We start from the raw sequence: 11,392 nt of genomic DNA on the forward strand, positions 1-11,392 counted from the left end.
TTCAATACATCTCAACAGGGTCCCATTAAAATCCCTCCTGAATAGGATATCATCAATCACAGCATAGGGAATGGATTGTAGTCTATATTGTCTTCTTTTAGCTCTGTCCAATCCCTGATGGTATCCATTCCCTGATAAAAAGTTCCTCATGTCATCCATCCAGCTCCTTGGGGCATTAACATTTCTTTCCTCCTGCTGCTCTGCAATTACCATAGCAGTCCCTTCATCTGAATCCTGACCTGATAACATTTCTTTACATAATCCTCTCCCTCTTACCAATTTGGTAATATGAATATCAACATCATATTCCATTACCCTAGTGATCCATCCAGCTCTCTTTTCACTAATGTCCTTGCTTAACAAGAAGTCTTTTACACTCACATGGGGCACCAACAAATGGATCCTATTGTGGGATAAGAGGTGTCTAAATTTCTTCAAGGCTCTAATGACTACAAGGGCTTGCTTCTCAACAAAGCTATACTTATCTTCATACTCCTTGAGTCCTTCACTAAAGAAGGCTATGGGCTGCTCCTCATTCTTGTCATTTGTCTGAGTCAAGACAACAGAAACACTTGACTCACCACCTAAAGTGTAGAGGATGAAATCTTTCTCAAAATTTGGGTTCATGAGAGTGGGAGCTGAGGCTATGGCTACCTTAATTTCTTCAAAACTCTCCTTCCCCTCCTTGGTCCATGAGAAGACCATATCTTTCTTAAGCATGGTTGTGAGGGGTTTCACCATGATGGCAAGATTAGGAATAAACCTTCTTACAAAATTTATCCTACCAAGGAAACTTTGCAGCCCTTTCTTGTGTTTAGGGAGAGGAAGGGCAAGTATTGCTTTTGGTTTTTCTGGATCAATGGTCAACCCATCCTTAGATACAATGTGTCCCATTAATTTTCCTTGGCTTGTAGCAAAGACACACTTGACTGGGTTGAGGGAAACCCCAAACTCTCTACATCTTAGAAATACCTATCTCAAATGATCAAGATGATCTTTTACATTCTTGGAATATACAGTTATATCATCAAGGTATACTAAGACAAACCTATTGATTAATCTTTTGAAAGCTACCTCCATCGCCTTTTGGAATGTGGCACCTACATTTGTTAGTCCAAATGGCATCTTGCAATAAGCATAGGTGCCCCATTTAGTAGTAAATGTTGTCTTATATCTGTCAGATTCTTTAACCAACACTTGGTTGTAACCAGAAAATCCATCAAGAAAAGAGAACCTCCTTGACCCACTGACCTTGGACAGAATTTGCTCCATAGAAGGGAGAGGATGGTGATCCTTAAGGGAAGCCTGATTAAGATCCCTAAAGTCCACACATAATCGGATTTCTCCATTCTTGTTCCTTACAGGGACAAGGTTAGCCACCCATGATGAGTGTTTGATAGGAAAAATTATGTTAGCTTCAATCAACTTGGATAGCTCCTTCCTCATTAAGGGTTCAATTTTGGGATTCACTAGCCTTTTTTTTTGCCTTACTAGTTTGACCCTATCAACTAAATCTATGGTATGCTGAAACAAACTAGGGTCAAACCCCTTTAAGTCATCATATGACCAAGCAAACACATCATTAAATTCTTGACATAGATGAATGAAATTTTCTTGCTCAACCTCAGAACATACCTTCCCCATGTTAAGAGATTTTCCATCAGCAATAGTAACCGAAGCATGATCATCCTTTTCTGCAGCTAGATTTATTCCTTTTCCCTTTGTCTAATCATCAGGATTAAAGACACTCTCCAAGGTAATGAGACCCTTGGGCAACTTGTTGGAACTAAGGTGAATGATCTGATCACCATACTGATCTTGCAGTCTTGACTGATTTCTTTCTGAAAATTCCACTTCATTCTGCAAGAAACTCACAATCTGCTCATCAGACTCAAACACCTGCCAATGAGTATTATTATTAGGAACAGCAGGCCTGATTACCACCCTTATTTGTTGCTTCTCCTCTTCCTCAAGACTCCCTGGCACATCATAAGATGCACCCACTACTGCAAGTCTATCAGCATATTTGTTTTCTTTCCTAGGAATCCTTTGGATATTAAATGCTTGGAAACCCTTAAGAAAATCCCATATATTTTTAAGGCTTGAATTCCCCTCTTTTGGGCAAGTAGGAGACCTTGGATCAAAGATTCATACTTGGCCACATTATTGGTACAACTAAATTGGAGCCTAAAGGAGAAGTAGTATCTTATTTGTGTAGGGGAGATCAACATAACACTGGCCCCTGCTCCATTTCTATTCCTTGAGCCATCAAAGTACATATTCCATATTCCACTCATGTCATCATTAGCTCCAACAAGATCAGGAACTTGAGCCTCCTTCTCTATTATCCAATATGTGCTAAGGCCTGTCTCAAGAGTTTTTGACATAGGTTCAAATTGACATGTATTTGCCCACTCATCTAAGAAGAAATCAAGAATCTCTACTATAGAGGTGGCATGCTCATTCACTATGTCATTTTCATCCATCTCCAAAATAGGGCAATTCATATTAATGAAGTTGGGGGTGTAGGGTTCAGTGTGATGAAGGGCTTGAGGTTCTGCTCTAATTGAAGCATTGGCCCCATATATGGTCTTAAATGACATATAAGACCAATCAGCAAATATGAATCCACCTATTTGGGCAGTGAAGTCTCTTGAAAGACAGATGGCAAAATAGGGCTTGACTTCAGCAACAGATATGTCTTGAATCATAGTACAACCAAGGCATGCATGTAGGGCCATTTCCACATTCTTAAGGATGCCTATAGTTTTGACAGTTCTCCCATCTAATTGTAACACATCCCTAATAATGGGCTCATATTTCATTCCTAAAGCATCAGCAACACACCTAGGCATTACTGAGCTACTAGCCCCTGAATCTATCATGCAATTATGGACTAACTTGGCCCCTATAATCAGAAAAACATAAAATGGAGGAGGTCTAACCTTTTTATTTGTCTCCACATCACCTGATGGTTGTACTAAACTAGTGTCACTCTCCATGGTAGATGACTGATCTTTGGGTTCAATCTTTTCCAATTCTTGCTGCAACATCCTTTTCTGCATTGGTATGGTGGAAACTGCATCCCACATGGAAATGCTTACATTGGTTTTCTTCATTTTCTCTACCACACTCAAGGGTGCATTAGGAATTTTAGCAGAAACTTTAGGGGCTGTACCCATGAGAGGTTGAGATGGAGCAACATAGGGATCACTTGCATCCTCCTTTCTTGGACCTTGCCTTTGCTGTTGTGAAGTGTTTGTCTACTCATTTGCTTTTTGTGTATGAGGTATAACACTCGAAGTTGAGGCCCGCTCAGGAGAAAGGGGGGTAGTATGTTCCATAACTCTCTTCTTGCTTCTTGTGTTATGAGCAACGGAATCCTGGTTTACATTACAATGCTCCTCCATCTGGTGATTCATAAAATAGCAATCACCCTGCCTCTGAACATATGAGGCCTCCTTGAGATGATCTTCCTTGTGTGATTGCTTTACTACGGACTCCTGGATAGTTAGGGCCAAATAAGATTCTTCTTTCTGACATAGGCAGTAGGTATAAGAATAGTTACATGAAGGACAGAAGTCTTGATCTTGGGCTAAGTTTTTTTGAGGAACTAAAGCTCTATTCTGATTTGAGCTTGAAGCAGCAGCATGACTATTTTTCCTATTCTGATCAAAAGGGCTATTCCAATCATTAGGAGGCCTACCACCACTTGGAGCCTGATGTTGTAATTGGGGAGGCTTTCCACTTTGGGCTTGCTGCCTTTCTAAGGCCACCACCTTGTTACTCATTTTTGTATTAGAGAAAAACTATCCTCTAATATCTTCCCTTGGTCCTTCAACTCCTTCCCCTGCTCTTGCAATTTTTTATCCAGAGTCCTCTCTCTTTTATCTATATTCAGCACTAGACCTTGGAGCATTTCCTTGAGTTCATCTATTCCGTTCGAGGATGTGGAAGCTTGGGGAACTGGAGTAAGGGCTTGTGATGTATAAATTGTAGGAAGGGGGGCTATCGCGGGTTGGTGGTCAGGCACATCAGGAAAGAAAGGCATAGGAGGCCTTGGAGCCAACTTTCCTCCTTGTATTAGGATGTTCTCAGCTTTTATAGTTGTCCCATAAGCATTCGGTGACGTATCTCCTCCCATAGTTTGGATTGTAGTGGCAATGTCACTGTTGAAAGCTCTAAGGTAATGCAAGAAGGCATTACCAGGGGTAGGTTTCACTATAGTAGGTATTCTATCCCATGTCTTTTGGAACCTGTAATTAAAATAGTCATACTTTCATGGGGGGCTCTTTTTATTGTAGTCAGCTGCTCTAGTAGTGACAAATGGTCACTCTTGTCCTCAAAATGTTTGCATAATCCTACTCCTAGTCCATCCCAATCAGTTATGGAACCATGAGCTAAGCCTCTGTACCACTGTAATGCTTTTCCTTTTAAAGATGAGGCTAGAAGTCTGACAGCAACATCGTCTTTTGTAATACCATGAATATTGCAGACATTCGCTACCTCTTGGATATGCTCTAAAGGGGAAATAGAAGTTTCACCAGTAAAATCAGGTATACTTTTTGGTGCAGATACTAGTATATCATGTCTTCGGGCTAACAATAGAGGACTTCCACCATTAAAGGTGGCAAAAGCATGAACTCTTGGCTGTGACATATAAACAAGTGTTCTATTGATGAGTGTTGATGGCAATCTAGGCTGAGTTCGAATAGTAGGGGGAGTAGAGACAAATCTTACAGGTATATCAACTGTTATTCTACCCCCAACCAGTGATAATGAAGTTCTAGTCCTTCTTCTCCTAGGATTTGAAAGAGAAAGCTCTTGATATTGAAATTTAACTCTAGAAGATGCCCTTGTTTCAGTTCTGGGCATGAATTACTGCAAACTTGGTCTGGAACCAGACTTTTGATGTTCAGAATCGCCAAGTACTTGAAGAATCAGCCTCTTAAAGGCTTGAAAACTGAAGCCAACACTACTTCTTCAGCATTTATCTCTAGAATTCTTTCTTCTTGACACCAGTAGACCTAAAATCTTTTGATATGCATCCCACCGAGCGTGCCAAAAATTGTTGTCACTTAGGTTTGCACCCTTGTCCAAGGCCTATGTGCGAGGAAAACCTAGTGAAACATGGAAACAACCTCCAAGCTATGGGACTTGAATTGTGAGGTTGAGTCTCTGGAGAAGGCCGGCTTCCTCTTACTGTCAGGGCACACCTATCTATTCTCAGAAGGAAAAGGGAGAAAGAGAGAACAAAAGCAAATCTACCTAGTCTAATCTAAGGCGGTGATGCACCAAAACAGAGTGTTCAGACTCATTTCTGCCCATATATGCACTACAGAACTAGGGTAACATCCAAAGTCATACATTCATTTAGACTTATATCAACCAACAACCACATACAGATCAGGAAACCAACTGAATAACACAAGGAACATAAGATTTCACTTGTATATTATTTAATAGGCCAAAGATAGATACAGTATGCAGACCATTGATCTCAACAATACGTCAATGAGAGGTAAAACAATACACATACACGTTGATGGCTAAAAGAGATGATACAGGATGCTTATCTAGCTCAGAGACAAAGGGATTTTTACCCTGCAAGTCTGCAAGCAGTAGCAGAGAAAATCAAGGAGAGTCGACCCTAAGAACAGATCACCAAATTGCCTTTATAGATCAGGCATAACTAAAGATTTCTGCATTACATTCACTTCTCACCTACTGGCATTAACTTTCCATCCTGAGAATCCAATCAAAGATCTGATTGAACATGGCCTGCATACCAAGAAATCTGATATCCCTTTGAGAAGGAGCCTCGAGAAGACAGCAACAGTGCCACAACATTCCCTGACATGGTAGATGGATTGACCAGATGGATGGAGTGTCGTCTGCACTTGGCATTCATTCTGAGTTGGTGGCAATTAATCACACCATCAGATTGTGGCAAAACCCAGATTTCTCATCATTCATGATTCGGGCATCCATCGAATCGATCAGTCAACAGGCTCGATGAGCCAACTGGGCCATCCAAGCTAATCACACCTTCGATCTCACTACCCTGGCAGTCTCTTTACATTTGACTGGATGCTTACCACCCTTTCTATGAGACTGGGTGCTATGTCACTATCGAAAAAGTCTTCGAAGATCTTGATAGCGTCATAGCGCCTAAGGGTTTCAACCTGACTGTGCCACCTTTACCATCTAACCACAACCGCATGCTAACCGCTACGTTGACTGCGATGATCGCAATGACCACCATCCATTAACCATCTTACTTACTGTGCTTCCAAAAACAGGCCCACAAGGACATGCGATGCACGGGCACTAACTCGCTATCATAAAATTCGCGCGGCTTCTCCATGGCGAGATAGCACTCACTGCTGATCTTCGCAAATCTGACGGTGTAGAACTCACCCCTGCAACGTGCTAGTCACGTCAAGAAGCTGGTCCCACGACATGTCCATGCCCTGACCTGGCATGTGTGGCGATTCCTGATTCGTCGTGGACCTTCCAATCTGCGACTGGGCCCATCCTATTTAGCACCACCTCAGCGACGCATCCTGGCGAGACTTGACCCTACCGACACGTGGAAAAATGGTGCCAAGTCACAATGCTAAAAACCCTGCAGCTTCGCCATGGCGAGATGGCGCCTGCTGTCGATCCTTTCCAATCTGACAGTCACAAAACTCCCCCTCCTGTGACCCTCCTTTTCTCGTGATTCACCGGGCCCGTTGATACATAGCGTTTCCTCGTTGGTCTATTGGTCACTTAAATCTAACTGCATCGGCAGCATGGAATGTGGCCCCGCCAAGACACGTGGTGCACGGGCGCTATGTCACCGATGTTAGGTCCCGAACAGTTCTCGATAGCGAGATAGCGCCAGTCGTAGATCCCTGCGGATTCGACGATTGTGAAGACTTTCCATTTCTTCTGGAACTACTGGGCCCGCTATACGCTGTGCACTGACTCATATACATGGCACTTCCCTATTTGGTTCGATGAAACATCAGCTAGCAACCCAAGACCTAATCCATAGAGCGACCACGTGTCAGCTAGGCACCATTTCGCTATGTAGAAATCAAGACCAAATTCCCATAGCGCCATAGCACCCACTGACAGCGTGCCTTGATATTTACGTGTGTCCCCATTTGATTCGCCATGCCGACTGTGCTTACACAGTACCGGCTGGGACCCATCCATCTGATCATTTCTTGCCATGGTGAACTTTTTGCTTGGGCGCTATGTCGCCATCAAAAAATGCATGGGTTTTCCATTGGCGCCATAGCGCCTCACCGTGTTTTTGAAACCTCCGAGACGTGAACCTATTTGCCCGTTGCCACGAAACCTTTGACCTGCCGTACTCTACGACCTGCGACTGGACCCATGTCACTCATTGCCATATTCATAACTGTACTACACCTTAGATGACACCTGGCGATCCTTGGCGAGACTTGGTCCTATCGATCCACGTGGTTGATGCGACCAAATTCAACGATCGTGAGGACTCATCATACCTCATGCTTCTGTCCTCCATGTCGATACACCCGACATCGCTTTGAGACATGACCCCACCTGACACGTGTCACCAGGGCACGATGTCGCTGTCACAACCCTGGCACAACTCCTCCATAGCGCGATGGCGCTTACCGCTGATCTGAGCTGATCCAACGGTGGTGAACGTAAGCCCCGACTGTGTTAGCTGTGCTGACAGGAACTCTGACCTGGCACACATGGTTTCTCCTGATTCGTCACCGCAACACCTGAATCCGCCGATCATCAAAATTCGCCGCCATGACTATTTCCGCCGGGCACTATGTTGCTATGGAGATTTTTTGGCCGATTTGCGATAACGACAGAGCGCCAAGGGCGTTAAGAACCTTTTCCAACCGTGGAACGCCAGACCCACCCCTGCAATGTGTCGACAGGGCATCATCCCGCTATCATAAATATCGTGCATTTCCTTTATAGCACGATGGCGCCAACCGTCAGTACCACTTAGATCTAATGGCCAAAAACTCACAGGTCATAGCATTAAATACTAATTCAAGACTAACCGTTGCACGAGCAACGCATTCAAATTTAAATCCTTGGCGGTAAAACCAGATGTAACAAGTATCAAATGAACAACTCCTACCACAACCATTGGAATGTGATCAAGTACTTGGTTCTCTTCCTTATATGAGCTTCCTAAAAAAAGGTCATGAAGAGAAGTGAGTTGATAAGCACTGGCCACCTTCAACATCATAGACTAAGGAGAAAATTAAGTTTGGGAAATAAGTCAATTTTTATTATTTAATACTTTTAATATTAGAATGAAACTTAGTGTGTGATATTTAAACCATCCTACAACTATGCTAAGCATAGAACTGCTTAAAATGCCCCTCTTTCATACAGGAGTTACACAGGCTTTGAGGATAACTTTTGGGTTGCTGAAATGCACCAAATTATGCAAAGGTGACCGTATCAGCTTAATAGAAAGCTAGTATTGCGGTTCAAGATGGAATTGGGAGGGAGGTACATGCGAACTGCTTGAAGGAATGCCATTGAAACGTGATAGGTATTCCACAAAATGATGAATGCGGATATGCCAAAGGAATCAAAGAACGATAGTTGATATGGATATGTCATGTTAGACAAGCATGCACAAGTTTGCAAACATGTGTGAAATATGATTCATCAAATATGGATATGCCATTAATCGGAAATGGAAGTCATCGAGTGACTTCGTCCAAATATCGATAGACATAAATCCAAATGTTTGAAACGACAACAACATAACAGTGAACTGTTTGATCTCATGGAACTTGATGTTATTGAAAGAGGCACAACCTCATTGGAAGAGATGGGAGTCTCAAACTTCACCATAATGGACAACGAAGATGTTATTGGCAGGTCAAATGAGTTATGGGTTGTGGATATCCTTCAGGTGTACATTAATGGAGGGTTTGAAACATGAGAAACATCATCTTATGAGGGGAAAATACAAGCAGCAGATGTAAATCTCCTTTTCCATGAGCAGAGACATATCATACTTTTCCTTGGTGAATTATGATGCAATTTTACCAAATTACTCCCAATGATGTCATCTAATTGGTAATGATGAATAGATAGGAACAAGAATATGCATTTTGTTAGAATGGAGTGGAAGTATGTGCACACACTATCCAGGCATTCAAGACTTTCAAATAAATTTGATTGATTATAGTGAGACCAACGTTTCCATCTATGCCAGATAATTGAATGATCAATGTGGCAACTAACCATTTTTTTGGTTCAAGCAAGTCACTAGAAGGAAGATATATGAGTTCATTGGCTTGTATGATGAACGACTAAGGAGAAAGGTTTTTTGTCAGAAATCAAATCTCATTATTGTCATCAATATTATGCAAAATGTCATGAGAACATAAACGAGGTTATGGCTTAATTATTACTCTTTATGACAGGCAACAACTGCAGCCTATGTGTTCATTCAAGTTGATGAAATTTCAAACAAATATGGGTGAATGCCTTCAAAAGACACCACTTCATGAGGTGTGATGATGTTTTCTTTATCAAGAATTCACATTTAAGTTATAAATTATCAGGTTCGGATGGAAGTTCAGAGTGAGATATCGGCATTCGATTAAGGCATAAAATCATTTCGTAAAGGTGATTGCCTCTATGGAAGAATGATCAAGACATGACTTGTTGGTCAAGGAGATCTTCTCTCAGATCTAATAAAGTGATGAAGCACATTTAATGTGTGTTTACGCTAGTTTTACCGCCAAGGATTTAGATTCAAATGCATGGCTTATTCAACGATTAGTCTCAGAGTTGGTATTTTAATGCTATGACTCGCGAGTTTCTGGCCGTTAGATCTAAGCAGATCAACGGTTGGCGCCATCGCACTATAAAGGAAATGCATGATAATTATGATAGCGCGATGATGCCCTATCGACATGTTGCAGGGGTGGGTCCGACATTCAGCGGGTCGAAAAAGGTTCCTGACGCCCTTGGCGCTATGTCACTATCATATATCGGCCAGAAAATCTCCATAGCGACATAGCGTCCAGTGGAAATAGTCATGGCGGAAAATTTTGATGACCGATGGAATCAGGTGTTGCGGTGACGAATCAGGAGAAACCACGTGTACCAGGTCAGAGTTCCTGTCGGCATGGCTAACACAGTCGGGGCTTACGTTCACCACTGTCGGATCAGCTTGAATCAATGGTAAGCGCCATCGTGCTATGGCGGAGTTGCGCGAGGGTTATGATAGTGACATCGCGCCCTGGTGATGCGTGTAAGGTGGGGCTGTGTCTCAAGGCGATGCCAGGTGTATCGACAAGGAGGGCGGAAGCATGAGGTATGACGAGTCCTCACGATCGTCGGATTTGGTCGCATCAACGGATGGCACCATCTCGCTATGGCAAAGATGTGTGGATTTTATCATAGCGATATGGCAACCATCCACCACGTGGATTGACAGGACCAGGTCTCACCAAGGACTGCCAGATGTCATTCAAGGTCTGGTCGCAGGTCGCAGAGTACGACAAGTCAGAGGTTTCGTGGCGGCGAGCAGACAGTTTCACAGCCCAGAGGTTTCAAAACACGACGAGGCGCTATGGCACCAACGGAAAACCAATGCATTTTTTGATGGCGACATAGCGCCCAAACAGAAAGTTCATCGTAGCGAGGAAGGATCAGGCAGATGGGTCCCGTCGGTACTCTGCAACGCAATTTGTCAGCCCAGCATCAAGATAGCAAATCAAATCAGGACACGTGTAAATCTCAAGGTACGCTGTTAGTGGGCGCTATGGCGCTATGGGAATTTGGTCTCAATTTCTGCATAGCGGCATGGCGCCTAGCTGACACGTGGTCGTTCTGTGGATCAGGCCTCAGGTTGCCAGCTAGTCTTCATCGAACCAAATAAGGAGGTGCCATGTGTATGAATCAGCACACGATGTACAGCGGGCTCGGCAATTCAATAGAGAAGGTGGGTCGTGGGCGGTCAAGTTTTGTGACCGTCGGATTGGAAATGGATCTGTGGCAGGCGCCATCTCACCATGGCGAAGTCGTAAGGTTTTTTGCATAGCAACTTGGCGCCCTTTCACCACGTTTCGGTGGGGTCAAGTCTCGCCAGGATGCATCGCTGAGGTGGTGCCAGACAGGATGGGCCCAGTCGCAGATTGAAGCATTCGCGGTAGGTCGAAAGTCTCACGACGGGCAGATTGTGTCATCGAAAAAGTGTACCAACGGTGATTAGTTTTATGGTGAATCAAGAATAGCCACGTGCGCTGAATCAGAATGCAGACATTAGGTGGCACCAGATCTCAGCACGAATAGCAAGTCTACACGATCGTTGGATCTACAGGGATTAGCGGCAAGCGCTATCTCGCCATGGAGAAAC

This window comes from Cupressus sempervirens, chromosome 5 (assembly GCF_028749045.1).
Source record: "Cupressus sempervirens isolate cs-2001-9-10 chromosome 5, ASM2874904v1, whole genome shotgun sequence".
Classification (NCBI taxonomy): domain Eukaryota; kingdom Viridiplantae; phylum Streptophyta; class Pinopsida; order Cupressales; family Cupressaceae; genus Cupressus; species Cupressus sempervirens.